General features: G+C 40.1%; 1 long non-coding RNA gene across 1 annotated transcript; it reads left to right on the top strand.

The window, feature by feature from the left end:
• Nucleotides 1–284: 284 nt before the first annotated feature.
• Nucleotides 285–9,462, top strand: LOC143683945 (uncharacterized). Its single transcript, XR_013175745.1, has 3 exons — nucleotides 285–325; nucleotides 650–886; nucleotides 9,366–9,462. It is a non-coding gene; the product is annotated as an uncharacterized LOC143683945 (long non-coding RNA).
• Nucleotides 9,463–13,169: the final 3,707 nt, after the last annotated feature.

Here is a 13,169-nt window from a genome sequence, read left to right as displayed (position 1 = left end):
TTCACTGCAGGGCAGGTGGTATCTGTGGGCCATGTACAGTTTCGGGGACATCCTTCTGGCTCCTATCCCTCCAGTGTGTGGTAATCTGAACCACTGAAAAGCTTTCTCTTGGATCAGCTAATCAATTCACTCTTGCTAAGCATCCACTGTTAACTTATCAACTTAAAACTTTTTGACACATTGTCTAAAATTCCACCAGTTAGATATGTAATTGTGATATAACAAAACCCTTTAAAAGTGAAAGTACTGCCAGACCTTAGAGTGCATTAATTCAAAATTATAGGGCTGAGGGAAATAAGACTGTGTGGGATAATAATAATAAAGGGTAGGTTATTTTGTCCCAGAAAGCGTAATATGAAAGGAAAGGTTGCTGAGGGATACTGGGGGGCCAGGGGCAACATGTGGGCACTGGATACCTAGAAGACAGAGGTGGACATGGGATTAGCAGGAAGTAAGAGAGAAATGATGCCACTGGGCTACAATAATAAACATAAATATACTAGCCTGCCTTTGTGGAATTTACATCTTTGACAGACAATAAACAAATATATATGTCAAGTGATGGAAAGTGGTAAGGGGGAAAAATAAAGTAGGGTAAGGTACCACAAGACTGTGAGTTTTTTTGTTGTTTGTTTTTTTTTTTTTACAGAGTGGTTGGAGAAGGTCCACTGACATGAAGAAATGAAGAAGCAAACCACAGGATTTCGGGAATAAGATCACTTCAGGCAGAGGAAAGAGGAAGTGTAAAGGCCATGGGATGGGAGTGTGCCTGATAAGGTCGAGAAACAATAGCAGCAAGGCCAGTGTGACTGAAGGAGGAGTGTGAGGAATGAGTAACAGGAGAGGAAGTTGGAACAGAGTGTGCAGATGGACGTGTGCAGACTTAGTGAGTCAAGCCGTTGCTTGCCTTTAACCTGAGTGACATGGGAAATCATTGAGGCTTTGAAACAGAGGGGTCGTGTGATGACACATCCTTTGAAAGGCTTAAGATTAATTCTCTGCATTAAAAACAGTTATGTTGAGAATATTCTGTAGAGGGGGTGGAGGACAATGGCAAAAACTGGAAGACCAGCTATGAGACTATTCAATAATCCAGGCATCAGACAATGTCTCCAAAGTCAAATCATGCTTCTGCTGGCAGAATATTAGGAAGTGCAAATTAGGGAGACAAAAACAGCTAATGCCCAACACAGGGACTTACCCATCTTCCATTGAACTGTGCAAATTAATAGTTGCCTCCAGCAACAGCTGAAAAGCTGAAAGGAACTCTTCTCCAGGAGCCCAACCTGAGGAAAGGAAATTTCTTCATCCATGTCGCCAGCGTATAAGGATTGTGGAAGTCGGGATAGTACGAAGAGAGTGATGGCTTTTCCTCCACAAACAGCCAGCAAATGTTTGAGTTATGGATAACAATTAAGTCCTAATTGGCAATAATGTAAACCTCTTCTGAATGGATGTGGTAAATATTGAAACAAACGAGCTGCTATTTTTCAGACCTGGATGGCAGTCAGTCAAAATGAAAAGCTAATTTCAGTCTTAGAGGCAACCTCTGTATTTTAATCAAGTGTGACAGAGTGGGAACAATAAATTGGCATTTAAGATGAGCGGCCATTTACTTCCCTGCTGCAATCCTTGGGGTAAGTTGCATTGCCCCCTTGCAAAATAAAAGCAAGTGCTGGCTTTGATCCAGAGGATAAAGAAATACTGGGGAACTGGCCAGAGGCAGAGATCAAAGGCAGCTGAGAACTGAAGGCAAATGGTCCACCTTCCAGATGTCCAGGTGCTGTGAGGATGTCATACTGTTTGACTGTCCTTGCAATAACTGGCCAATGTAATTAATCAAAAGTTTATACTGAGAGGCGATGCGATGGTGGCTCAGTGGCAGAATTCTCGTCTGCCATGCAGGAGACCCGGGTTCGATTCCCGGTGCCTGCCCATGCAAAAAAAAAAAAAGTTTATACTAAGAATCATGAGAAAGAGGGCATGTGTGTGTGTGTGTGTGTGTGTATACTCTTTACCATACTACAATGGAGCATCAAAGTCTAATTACTAAGGATCTAAGATGTTAATTTAGTAATTAATTTATTCAAGAATTATGAACTGGGTGCCAATTATGTCCAAAGCAGTGTTGTTAAGCACCAGAGAATCATCAGCAAACAAATACATAAAGTGCCTATATTCATGTAATTTACATTCTAAGGAAAATAGTAACAGCTAAGCCTGAATCTCACTCCAGGGTCTGGACTGTTCTAAGCATGTTATACACGTTGGCACACACTTTTCATCAGAAGCTTAAGGGTTAACTACCATTACTATTTTGAGAAACCTGAGGCAGAGAAAAGGCAGGTCATAGGCCCAGGTCACATACCTATGGCTGCTGGGACACTGCAGAGAATGATACAGACCCTGGCCTCTCTGAGCTTCACGTCTAGTGGGAAAACCCTCAGTAAACAAGGAATGACCAGCCTTAGAGCTGTTGCGAAGAAACACACGAATTTGGAACACAGAAAGGTAATAGGATCCAACTTAGCTTGAATTTTTTTTTATTATAGCAATAACACTTGTATTACGGCCTCTCATAAAAATGCATCTGTTTTCCTGAGTAACATGTCTGGCTGATTTGAAGACAATGCTTGGATTTGCTCTTTGCTAATACCAGCAGACTAGAATCCTAATTTCCTTTCTCTGCATTCGTTTTAACCTCCCTCCCCCCAAATTCTATTAAGATGTGCTGAACATGGAAGGGTGAGATGCATATTTTCTAACACATTAAACTTCTCGGATCAAATTGTGTATATAATTTATATATGTAATGTTCTAAAGATTTCATATCTTCTGTGAGGCTCTGTCTCACTATAAATTATTTATACGTTTTAATATTGCAATAGAGCCAGTAAGGTCCACTCTGCTCTCAATTGTTCATTCTAATATCAAGAAAGAAAATCAGTTTGCAAATTATTTACTTTATTACTCTTAACACATAGAGAGGTTTCTTAATTTTGCAAGGGTTAAGGGTATGATTTTAAAAGAAAGAAAAGAAAATTAGTTCAGTACCTAATAGGCTCAAGTGCCTACCAGATGACATGGTGCTATATCCTCATATAACTCATGCTCTAATTCTACACAGGTGAAAGAGATATAGGGATTTTTTTTAACGATGTCTTTCTAAATAAGCATTGTTAATTACCTGATGAAAGAATTGTGAGCTTTCTCACTTTAGTGGGGACTATCAAGACACAGTAAAAGCTCCAAGTCTCCAGAGCACATTCTCCTCAAGTGTCTGCAAGGGGATTGTTTAACCCTACGCAAAAAGCATAAAGTCGTGCATGAGTTCATTCTATCATATGAGAATGGAATGGGCAAGGCTTTCACAGGATCATAAAAACATTTTGGCAAGTTATGCCTCCCCTCTGTTTCTCAATTTCTTTGTCAAGGGGGATAATAACTGTATCTATATCATCAGGTGGTTAGGGGAGTTCAACCTATCCATATATGAGAAGCACCTCAAGCAGTACCTGGCACAAAGTTAGTTCTACACAAGTATTAGCTGCTGTGCTGTCATTGTGTATTCATTCATTTCACAAATATTCTTCTAACTACGAGGGTATAGCAACAAATAAGACAAGACCTCTACTCATCACGGTTTTTTTTTTTTTTTGTAGAGAAAAGAGACAACCAATAAATAAGCAAGATAACTTTAGCTTCTGAAAATGGCCATGACAAACATTTAAAACATTTATAGGAAAGAATGCTTCACTAGTCTATTTGAGATCAGGGGAATACGAGAAGAACTCTCTGTAGAGGTGACATTTGAGGTGAGGCCTGAACTGTGGAAAAGGAATAGATCAGGGGAAGATTTGGGAAGCTGTGGTCCCTATGTGGAGAGCAGCAAAGGCTACAGAACACTTTGGCTTGCTGGAGGAACAGAGAAGTCCACCAAATGAGGGAGATGAAGAGTAGAGATGAGGGAACAGGGACGAGCTCAGGGTAGAGACTGGTGAGGAAGTGGTTGCTATGCTGAGCGAACTGGCAAGTTGCTGAAATAATTCAGGGTTGGAAACAATGCCTTTTAACCTATGTCTTGGACGACAGCTCTGGAAGCCATTTGGAACCATTTACCCAGGTCATTGGAGATGGCGACGTCTTTCCCAGATGCAGAAGGAAGAGAGGCTGAGGATTTATTATGCTTGTGAATCTCACAGGCATCCAAGCTAAAGAATATTTCCAGAGCCTGAGGCCCAGCATCCTCATTTCATAGAGAAGGAAACAGCTCATCTCCTAATACATCCAGCTCAGACTTGAGAGAAACGCTGATTGCTTTGCAAGTGCAGGTGCTGAATAAATTCCAGATGAGGTCTGAGTGCACTAACTGCACCTGTGTTCCAGAAACAGGCACCTTGTTAGGTTCTTTATTGCCCCCTGGAAATGAACGACTTTCTTTTTCCTAAATCTTCCTGAGAACATTCCTTCATTCCAGTCATCCATACTCAGTGCCAAACAGTGCCTGCATTCACAGGCTACGTATATAGACACATTTGAGGACAGGTATAGGAAAAGAAAAGGAAAGTGCATAAGGGAACATGCTCCCAAATCAGGTCTGTGCATTAGGGACCCAGCCATTGGAATGGCATGCTTGGTGAGGTGCATTTGTCCAGTGGATCCTGATCTGTTATGCCTTCATTGGAAGGGACATGGATCTACAGGAAGGGCAGAGAAAAAAATTCAAAGAGCACAGAAGCGTTTGGGAGCTGCATCACACCTCAGAAAACCTGGACTTGGCAGATGGGCGTTCAAAGGAAATGCGTTGGTTGCCTGAGGCATGTCTTAATTGATGTGGTTCTGTTTGTTTCCCTTTTTAATGGTTCACTTTTAGCCAAACTTGGGACTGGAGTGGGGAGGAGGAATCAATCTTAGAAGAAGCCCAAACTCTTTTGAAAGGAATTTTGGATTAAGGTGGTTTGACAGAAATGAGTTGTGGATGGATTTTAATATTTTATTTACACCATCTGGAAAATAAGCCCAGTGCTGGAGTCACCCATAGACAGATTAAGTACATGGACGGGCCATTAGCAAAGTCAAGATGTCAGTATGTTTTGTAGAAATAGATATTTCACAATATTTACAAATCTCAGTAATAATTTGGGGGAAAAACATATGTGGTGGACATCCATTCATACCTTTATTTAATATTGATTATTTTGAACATTGTATAGTATATCTAGATCATAATCTTCCTAACCCTTTAGAAATAATACATATTCTTTCTAATACCAAGGGCTTCTAAAGAGCTCCATCCCTAGGGTTGTTTTAAGGAGTAAATGACATGATGTATATACAGTGTCTTGGTTTATTCCAAAGATAATAATAAGTATTAGTGTTTGTCCTTCATCTCCACCACGCTCCTCACTCAGTCTACCTTTAGTATTACTAGTGCCTTCTATGCATTTTGCAATTTTAGAAGAGTTTTGGGGGCCATTATTTTATTTATTTTCACTACAAGCCTGCAAGATAACCTGAACAAACTTCTGCTTTGGCATGACTAGATTTCTAGTGACAAGTTAGTGTCACTTCAGTAATACAAGCAGAATTGCTTGCTCCCTGTTCTAGTCTGCTAACTGCTGGAATGCAATATACCAGAAATGGAGTGGCTTTTAAAAAGGGGAATTTAGTGAGTTGCTAGTTTACAGTTCTAAGGCCGAGAAAATGTCCCAATTACAAGTCTATAGATATGTCCAATCAAAGGCATCCAGGAAAGATACCTTGGTTCAAGAAGGCCGATGAAGTTAGGGTTTCTCTCTCATCTGGAAAGGCACATGGCAAGCACGGCATCATCCGCTAGCTTTCTCTCCTGGTTTCCAGCTTCATGAAGCTCCCTGGGAGGCGTTTTCCTTCTTCATCTCTAAAGGTTGCTGGCTCATGGACTTTCTACTTTGTGATGCTGCAGCATTCTCTGCTCTCTCTGAATCTCCCATTCTCCAAAGCATTTCCTCTTTTATAGGACTCCAGTAAACCAATCAAGACCCACCTGAATGGGTGGAGACATGTTGTCACCTATTCCAGCTTAACAACCACTCTCGACTAAATCACATCATCCAGGGAGATGATCTGATTACAGTTTCAAGCATACAGTATTGAATAGGAATTATTCTACCTTTATGAAATGGGATTTTGGTTAAAACATGGCTTTTCTAGGGGGCATACTTCCTTCCAAACCAGCACACTCCCTTTCTAGAGGTTTCAAAGAAACTAATGAGTGAGTAAGGGGAACATGTGAGTTTGTCCACAACTATTACAAATGTTGGTACAAATTTTATGAAGATTTTTCCTAACTCAGAGACATTTCATGACCTCATCCATTTTCTCTAAAACATGTTTTGTAATTCTGGAGTTCTCACCATTCTTAAATTGAAGGTTAGACTCTTAAATTCAGATTTTAAAAATCTATTCAGTTTAAGGGTTTGATGATTCTGAAAAGTCTTATCTTCTATGAAAAAAAATGGGTAGAGTATATAATTTATGAGAAACACTATTTATAATCAATTTCAATTTTCCCATGAAAGTTTGCCCCATATTTCATTCATAGGTTTTAAATATTCTGTGTCCTCCTCTATCTTGTTTGTTGGGGCACCTGAACATAAAAGTGTTTTAGGTCCTTGGGATTGCTTCCTCTCTTTGCAAAATCCCTTGCCTAACTTATGATTCCTTTCATCAGGACTGCATCAAAAAGATAGGAAGATGTGATGGGGGGAGATAGAAATAGAGATCTATTTTGCATTTCTCTTCTCAAAGGAGTGACTTTCTTTCAGATTCTACAATAGAAGGCAGAAGCATTACCATCTTTGTTACACAGGTAGCTTAAGTGATTTGTCCAAAATCTCACAGCTAGAAAATGCCCACCATAGGATAGGTCTCTATCCATTCAATTCTGAGTCTAGAGATTCTTTAGCCAAGTATGCAGATAAATTTATTATTTCCATTTAACTTGGATCTAATTGTCATAGGCTGGAAAGGGCAGGGAAATATTCATTTTTTTAGGCAGACATGCTCTTGATAAGAAATGTTAAAATCGTGATGAGACTAAAGTATGGATAGCCTCCTTCCTCCCGTGTCAGCCATTTCTCTTTTAGCTTTTTAAAATGTAGCTGTGCTGGTTTGAAAGGATGTATGCCCTCTAGAAAAGCCATGTTTTAATCTAAACCCCATTTTGTAAAGGCAGAATAATCCCTATTCAATACTATATGTTTGAATATAGTATTGATCATCTCCCCGGAGATGTAACCCAATCAAGAGTGGTTGTTAAGCTGGATCGGGGACATGTGTCTCCACCCATTTGGGTGGGTCTTGATTAGTTTCTGGAGTCCTATAAAAGAGGGAACATTCTGGAGAATGAAAGAGATTCGGAGAGAGCAGAGAATGCTGCAGCACCACGAAGTAGAGAGTCTACAAGCCAGCAACCTTTGGAGATGAAGAAGGAAAACCCTCCCAGGGAGCATCATGAAACAGGAAGCCAGGAGAGAAAGCTAGCAGATGATGCCGTGTTCACCATATGCCCTTCCATATGGGATAGAAGCCCTGACTGTGTTCACCATGTGCCTTCTCACTTGAGAGAGACCCTGAACTTCATTGGCCTTCTTGAATCAAGGTTTCTTTCCCTGGATGCCTTTGATTGGACATTTCTATAGACTTGTTTTAATTGGGATGTTTTCTCAGCCTTAAGAACTATAAACTAGCAACTTGTTAAATTTCCCTTTCTGAAAGTCATTCTGTTTCTGGTATATTGCATTCCAGTAGCAAGCAAACTGGAACAGTAGCCATTCCTTGCCCAAATTTGGCCTCCTGTGTCACTTCTTCCCCTCCTGTCATGAATCTTCATGCATTAATGTAAACATTCATTCAACTCAAAAAACATGTAAGTGTCTAGTATAAAACCAGGGCCCCTCTGGGAACAAGGGCTACAGTGCTGAAGACTCACAGTGGCTTTGCCCTGTGATGTCTATACTCTACTTAGAAAAGACAAGTGAGAAGCAAGTAGACAAGAAGGAAAAAAGCCAAAGAGTTCTTGGACACAAGCCGATTGGGTCACAGGATCAGGGGTTAGTGCTTTTATAAGAGGAGTTTTAAAAGCCTTTTGAGGACATACACTTCTCCTTGTTACCTGTTTCCTTTGGTTTATTCTTTTGCTGTCTCAATCTCAGAGTGGCTAAACCCAGAGCAGTGTTATTATAAAAAGAAAAGAAAAAATGTCTCAGAACCCTTTAATTGAACAATATTGAATCCTGAGTTTAAAGAATAAACCAGATAAAGGCTGAACTACTCAGATTGACTGGCAGGTTGGAGGCAGTGAGTCTGGTCTGCTAGTTCTCTGTGTCCATTTTGCAAGGGCTCTTTGGTGGTGGTGGGGTTCAGAGATCCATGGAACTATGAAGGCTCTGGGGAGCCAAGTTTGAAACCATTGATGGCCTTGGTTAGGTTCAAGCCTGTGATGATAAGTCTCATGTGTCAGCTTGGCCAGGTGCTGGTGCCAGTTGTCTGGTCAAGCAAACACTGACCTATCTGCTGTAGACTTAAATCACCGGTCAGTTGATCACATACGCAGCTGATTACATCTGCAGCTGGCTAAGGGGAGTGTCTTCCACAATAAGAGATGTTTAATCTAATCAGCTGAAGCCTTTTTCTTGGGGGGGGGGCAGGTATCACTTCAGCAGTCACAAGAGAGAACTTTCATATCTACTTCAGCCAGCCAGCCTCTCCTGAAGAATTCATTGAAAACCTTCATTAGCATTGTCTGTTTGTAGCCTTCCCTATGGAATTTGGATTCATGCATCCCTACAGTTGCATGAGACACTTTCACAAAATCTCATACTGTTTACAGATAATCTCCTCTTGGCTCTGTTTCCCTAGAGAATTCTGACTACTGCACAGCCTCATACCCCAGGTCAGAGATATGGTCCATATATTTCCCTCAGAGAGTCCCTTTTACATCTCCCTTTCTTTCGAAAATATGAAAGCTATAGATGACAAGCTGAGAATTTAGTAATTCTGAATTCCAGCCAAGTAGACTGCTATCCTCACATGGCTGTCACAAGTTATGTTATTCAAATCATTACTCCTTCTAAAAGTTTTAACATGACCGATATACCCACAAAGCATACATCCCTCCTATTGTTGTTGGGACTTGCCCTCATAGGCTCTTGAGAAATCACATAAGTGAATCTTAATTTATTTATGTGTATACAGATTTAATGGCCCCTTGTGCTAAATAGGAACAAAATGGAAACACAGAGGTAATCTGTAAGAAATGTACCAATGCGAGAGTCCACGTTTGTCTAAATATTCTTGATTCTTTCTTTGTCCTATTACTTCAGCTTATATCAATCTGTGGAAAAAGAGTCCTAAGAGCTGGATTTCAGAATCTGATAAACCTGGATTTGAATCCCACAAGACCTCCACCACCGACCGGCTCTGTGATCTTGAGCAAGCAATTTAACTTTCCTGTGCTTCGTTTGTTTGTTTGTTTTTTAACTAAAATGGTATTTCAATACCTACCACCTACTTCATGGGGTTATTTGAGAATTGGATTGAATGAGGTGACAGATGATAAGAGCATGGCTCAGGGTGTAGCAAAGTGTGAGTTATCAATAAATGGCAGCTATTATGATGATTTAAAAATAATGGCAGTTATTATTACTGTAAAATATAAAAATGAAGAAATATAAAAATGAGAGGTGGCTACTTGAGGACAAATGTCCAACTACCACTTCCATAGACTACTCCTCAGCTTTCAATCAATCTGTACAAGGAATAGACAAATTGGATTATGCATTCATTTTCTTCTATTTTTTGCACTCACTCTAGTTCCTTAGTAGACATGTTCTATGCTTCCATAATGGGACTAAAACCACCCCCAGCCTTATATCTCTTATCTTTTAGACCTTGCCCCTTACTTTACGCAGTATGCACTCAGACAGCCAACAATCATCCCAGCTCTTAGTAACACCCTATTCCTGTTTTTATCTTCTGCCTTCCCAACTGGTTCAAGCCAAATAAAACCAGAAAGTACAAATTATTGTTTCCTGCACATGCACAAAGCAGCAAAACTCTAGTCTTAAGTAACCTAGTGACATGGAATTCCTACAAACTCCACCCTCTGTCATGCTAAAGCAGCCCATTCTGAACATGCAATGCTAATGCAGGGATAAGCATGATGCCCTACTGCACATGTTCCACCTAGCCCTGCCTTAAATCCCACTACCTTCCGGGACCCCTCCTTTCCCCCACTTCCATAAAAACCCTGCTCCTCTTTCAATCAGGGAGATATATTTGAGCTTTATCTCCTATCTCCTTGCTTGACTGCCTTGCAACAATCTCTTTCTTTTCTTGAAATCCTGGTGTCAAGGCCCCGACTTCTGCGCCCATCGGGCCAGTGAGCCCATTGTTTGGTAACAGGAAGGGCTGCACCATTGTCATATTTCTGGCCATCTTTGCCAGATTCCAGGTTCTGAGCTTCTACACATTTAACTAGGACCTCTTCTATGCCAGGCTGTGGTTGGTTTTGTCAGCCTGGCACCACTTTTTCCTTTGCATTCAACTTAAATCAGAGAATACTAAGGAAATATGATGATTAAATATAATGTGGCATCCTGGATTGCACCCTGGAACGGCAAATGAACATTTGTGGAGAAAGTAGTGAGATATGAATTAGGTCTGCAGTTTAATTAATAGCATTGTGCCATGTTAATTTCTTACGTAGTTCTAACAAATATACCATGGTTAAAGTTTACTATTAAGGGAGAAGGGTAGCACACACTTTCTGTACTATGTAATACCTTGTGATTTTTCTGTAAATCTAAAATCATTCCAAAATAGAAAAGTTTATTTTTAAAAAAGCATGATATTTCATTCTCAGAGGTAAAGTCCTCCTTCCTCCCGGTAATACTGCGCAGCCATGGGGGGTAAGCACGTGACGCAGAAAAGCCCATCAAACCCATCCAGGATATGCAGAGCAGGAAAGTAGGAGGAGGAGGAGGTTTCTTCCTGGGTGGAAAGTTGGTTAAAAATTATCCTGGCACTCCCAGCAGCCATAGGAAGCACTGCAGAGTAGAAGTACCTCTGCATCACGAAAGAGGAGGTCTCTGCCTGTAGCCAAAAATAGCGAGTGAAAGGAAAGGATGGAGTGTAAAAGAAACAGTGAAACACATAGTTTGATTTCTAGGATCCAAACATCCCCCGGAATTTTCTGTTATGCAAGGCAATATATTCACCTTTTTTAAAATTGAATTGAGTTGTTGTATTTTTTCATTACAAATCATACAGTCCTGACAACTACTAAGCACTCTTCTGAGTGTCATATGTGATAGCGAAATGAAAAGAAAGATTGTCTGACAGCAAAAGGAATTATTTATAGATGTAAGCTGCCCCAAGACCTAGGTCCAACCTCCTAATAAATTATAAAATAAATGTAAATTTAAGTACATTATATTTTTATTTACCTTTTTATGCAAGTGGATTTATTCTATTTTGTTTGTCTTTCATCTCAACTCTTCCTGGCGGAGGAGTTGGTCTATAATCTGTGCTCTACAAATGATCAATTGATTTGGGGCTAATTATTAAGCAAGTTTACTGCTCAATTTTGAATCTGCCAAGTATGATTAAACACTAACCATGACCCAGCACTTTCATAAGAATTGTCTTCTTTAGTCTCTCATACAGCCCTATGTGGTAGGTATCGCAAGGCGGATAACACAGTGGGAATAAGATTTTGTGTTTCACTGCTGGAGTCAGACTGTGCCGATGCAAATCATACCTCTGTTTCCTACTAGCTCTTTGGCCTTTGGGAAATTACCTTTCACATCAAATCCAACATTTCTCAAAGGGTTGTAATAATAATTAAAAGATATGATGAATGAAAACATATCGCAAGGTGCCTGATAAGCATCAGCCTCCCCTGACTTGACTTGACACTCTCCATAGCTTCAGTTAAACACGGTAACTGACGCCTATCATATCCAGAACAGCCTTGGTTAGGGTCTCATCTGCCACACACCTGTGTTTCCACTGGGTGAATTCTACGCAAATCAACGTCAATTGCAATTGCTTATGCCAGTTGAACCTGTTACTTTAATTATATAACTTAGTAAACTTTACATATATTGGTGACTATTACTGCATAATAATTTTTCTATTAAAGTAACTTGAAGGAGGCATGAGTTAAGGAATGCAGATGGCCTCCAGAAGCTGGAAAAGGCAAAGAAACAGATTGTCCCCTAGAGACTCCAGAAAGATACACACCCTGCCAACATTTTGATTTTAGTCCAGCAAAACCTGTTCTGGCCAACAGCACAGGAAAACAATAAACTGATGTGGTTTTAAGTCACTAAGTTTGTAGCAATTCGTTACAGCAGCAACCAAAACCTGATACAGTAACACCTACAGTAACGCCTGAAGTTCCAGAGGGTTTAATAATTCCCCAGGGTTCTACTGATAAATCAAACCATCTGACTCCAATATATCATTCTTTCAGCTATTTTCCACTTCCTTTGTAAACATAAAAATAAAAATTAAATTTGAAAAGTCATGTTTCCTAGAATGCCTAACTACATGATAATTAGCTATTTTCTTGTTGTTTTGGTTTAATCTACCATTCACTGAGTGCTTATTTTGTACCAGGCCCCCTTAAGGTCATTGGCTACTGGACCATTTTTAATCCTAAAATCAGCCTGCAATGTACAAATATTATCTTCTTGTGAGGGACAAAGCTCAGAGGAGTTCAGTAATTTGACTAAGGTTGCCCTGGAGGCAACCAGAACTTAGATGCAGGTGGAAAGACAAAGTTAAGCAACATATTATCCTCCCAGAGAGCCCTCCCTTTGTAGAATCCAAGTGCTAAGAGCCTCATTTTAGAGCATGATGTCTCCTGCTCAATACAGAGTAAATGGCTTTCTTCCATCCTCTTAAAGCAAAGGGAAATATTGAATGAATTAATCTAAGAGCCCGCACCTTGTGTGTAAGCTCTTTGCCTCATGTTGTTATGACTGAATTGTACACTTTAATCATTGAAGTCTCCAAAGCACGCCTCCCCTGCTTCATATCCTTTTTATCCACAGCTCTGCTTATTCCTTTAGATCTCCCTAGCCTCCTTACCAGACTGAATATATTACTCATTTATATTA

The sequence above is a fragment of the Tamandua tetradactyla genome, chromosome 1 (assembly GCF_023851605.1).
Source record: "Tamandua tetradactyla isolate mTamTet1 chromosome 1, mTamTet1.pri, whole genome shotgun sequence".
Classification (NCBI taxonomy): Eukaryota; Metazoa; Chordata; class Mammalia; order Pilosa; family Myrmecophagidae; genus Tamandua; species Tamandua tetradactyla.
This window is presented reverse-complemented; position numbering and strand designations above follow the sequence as displayed.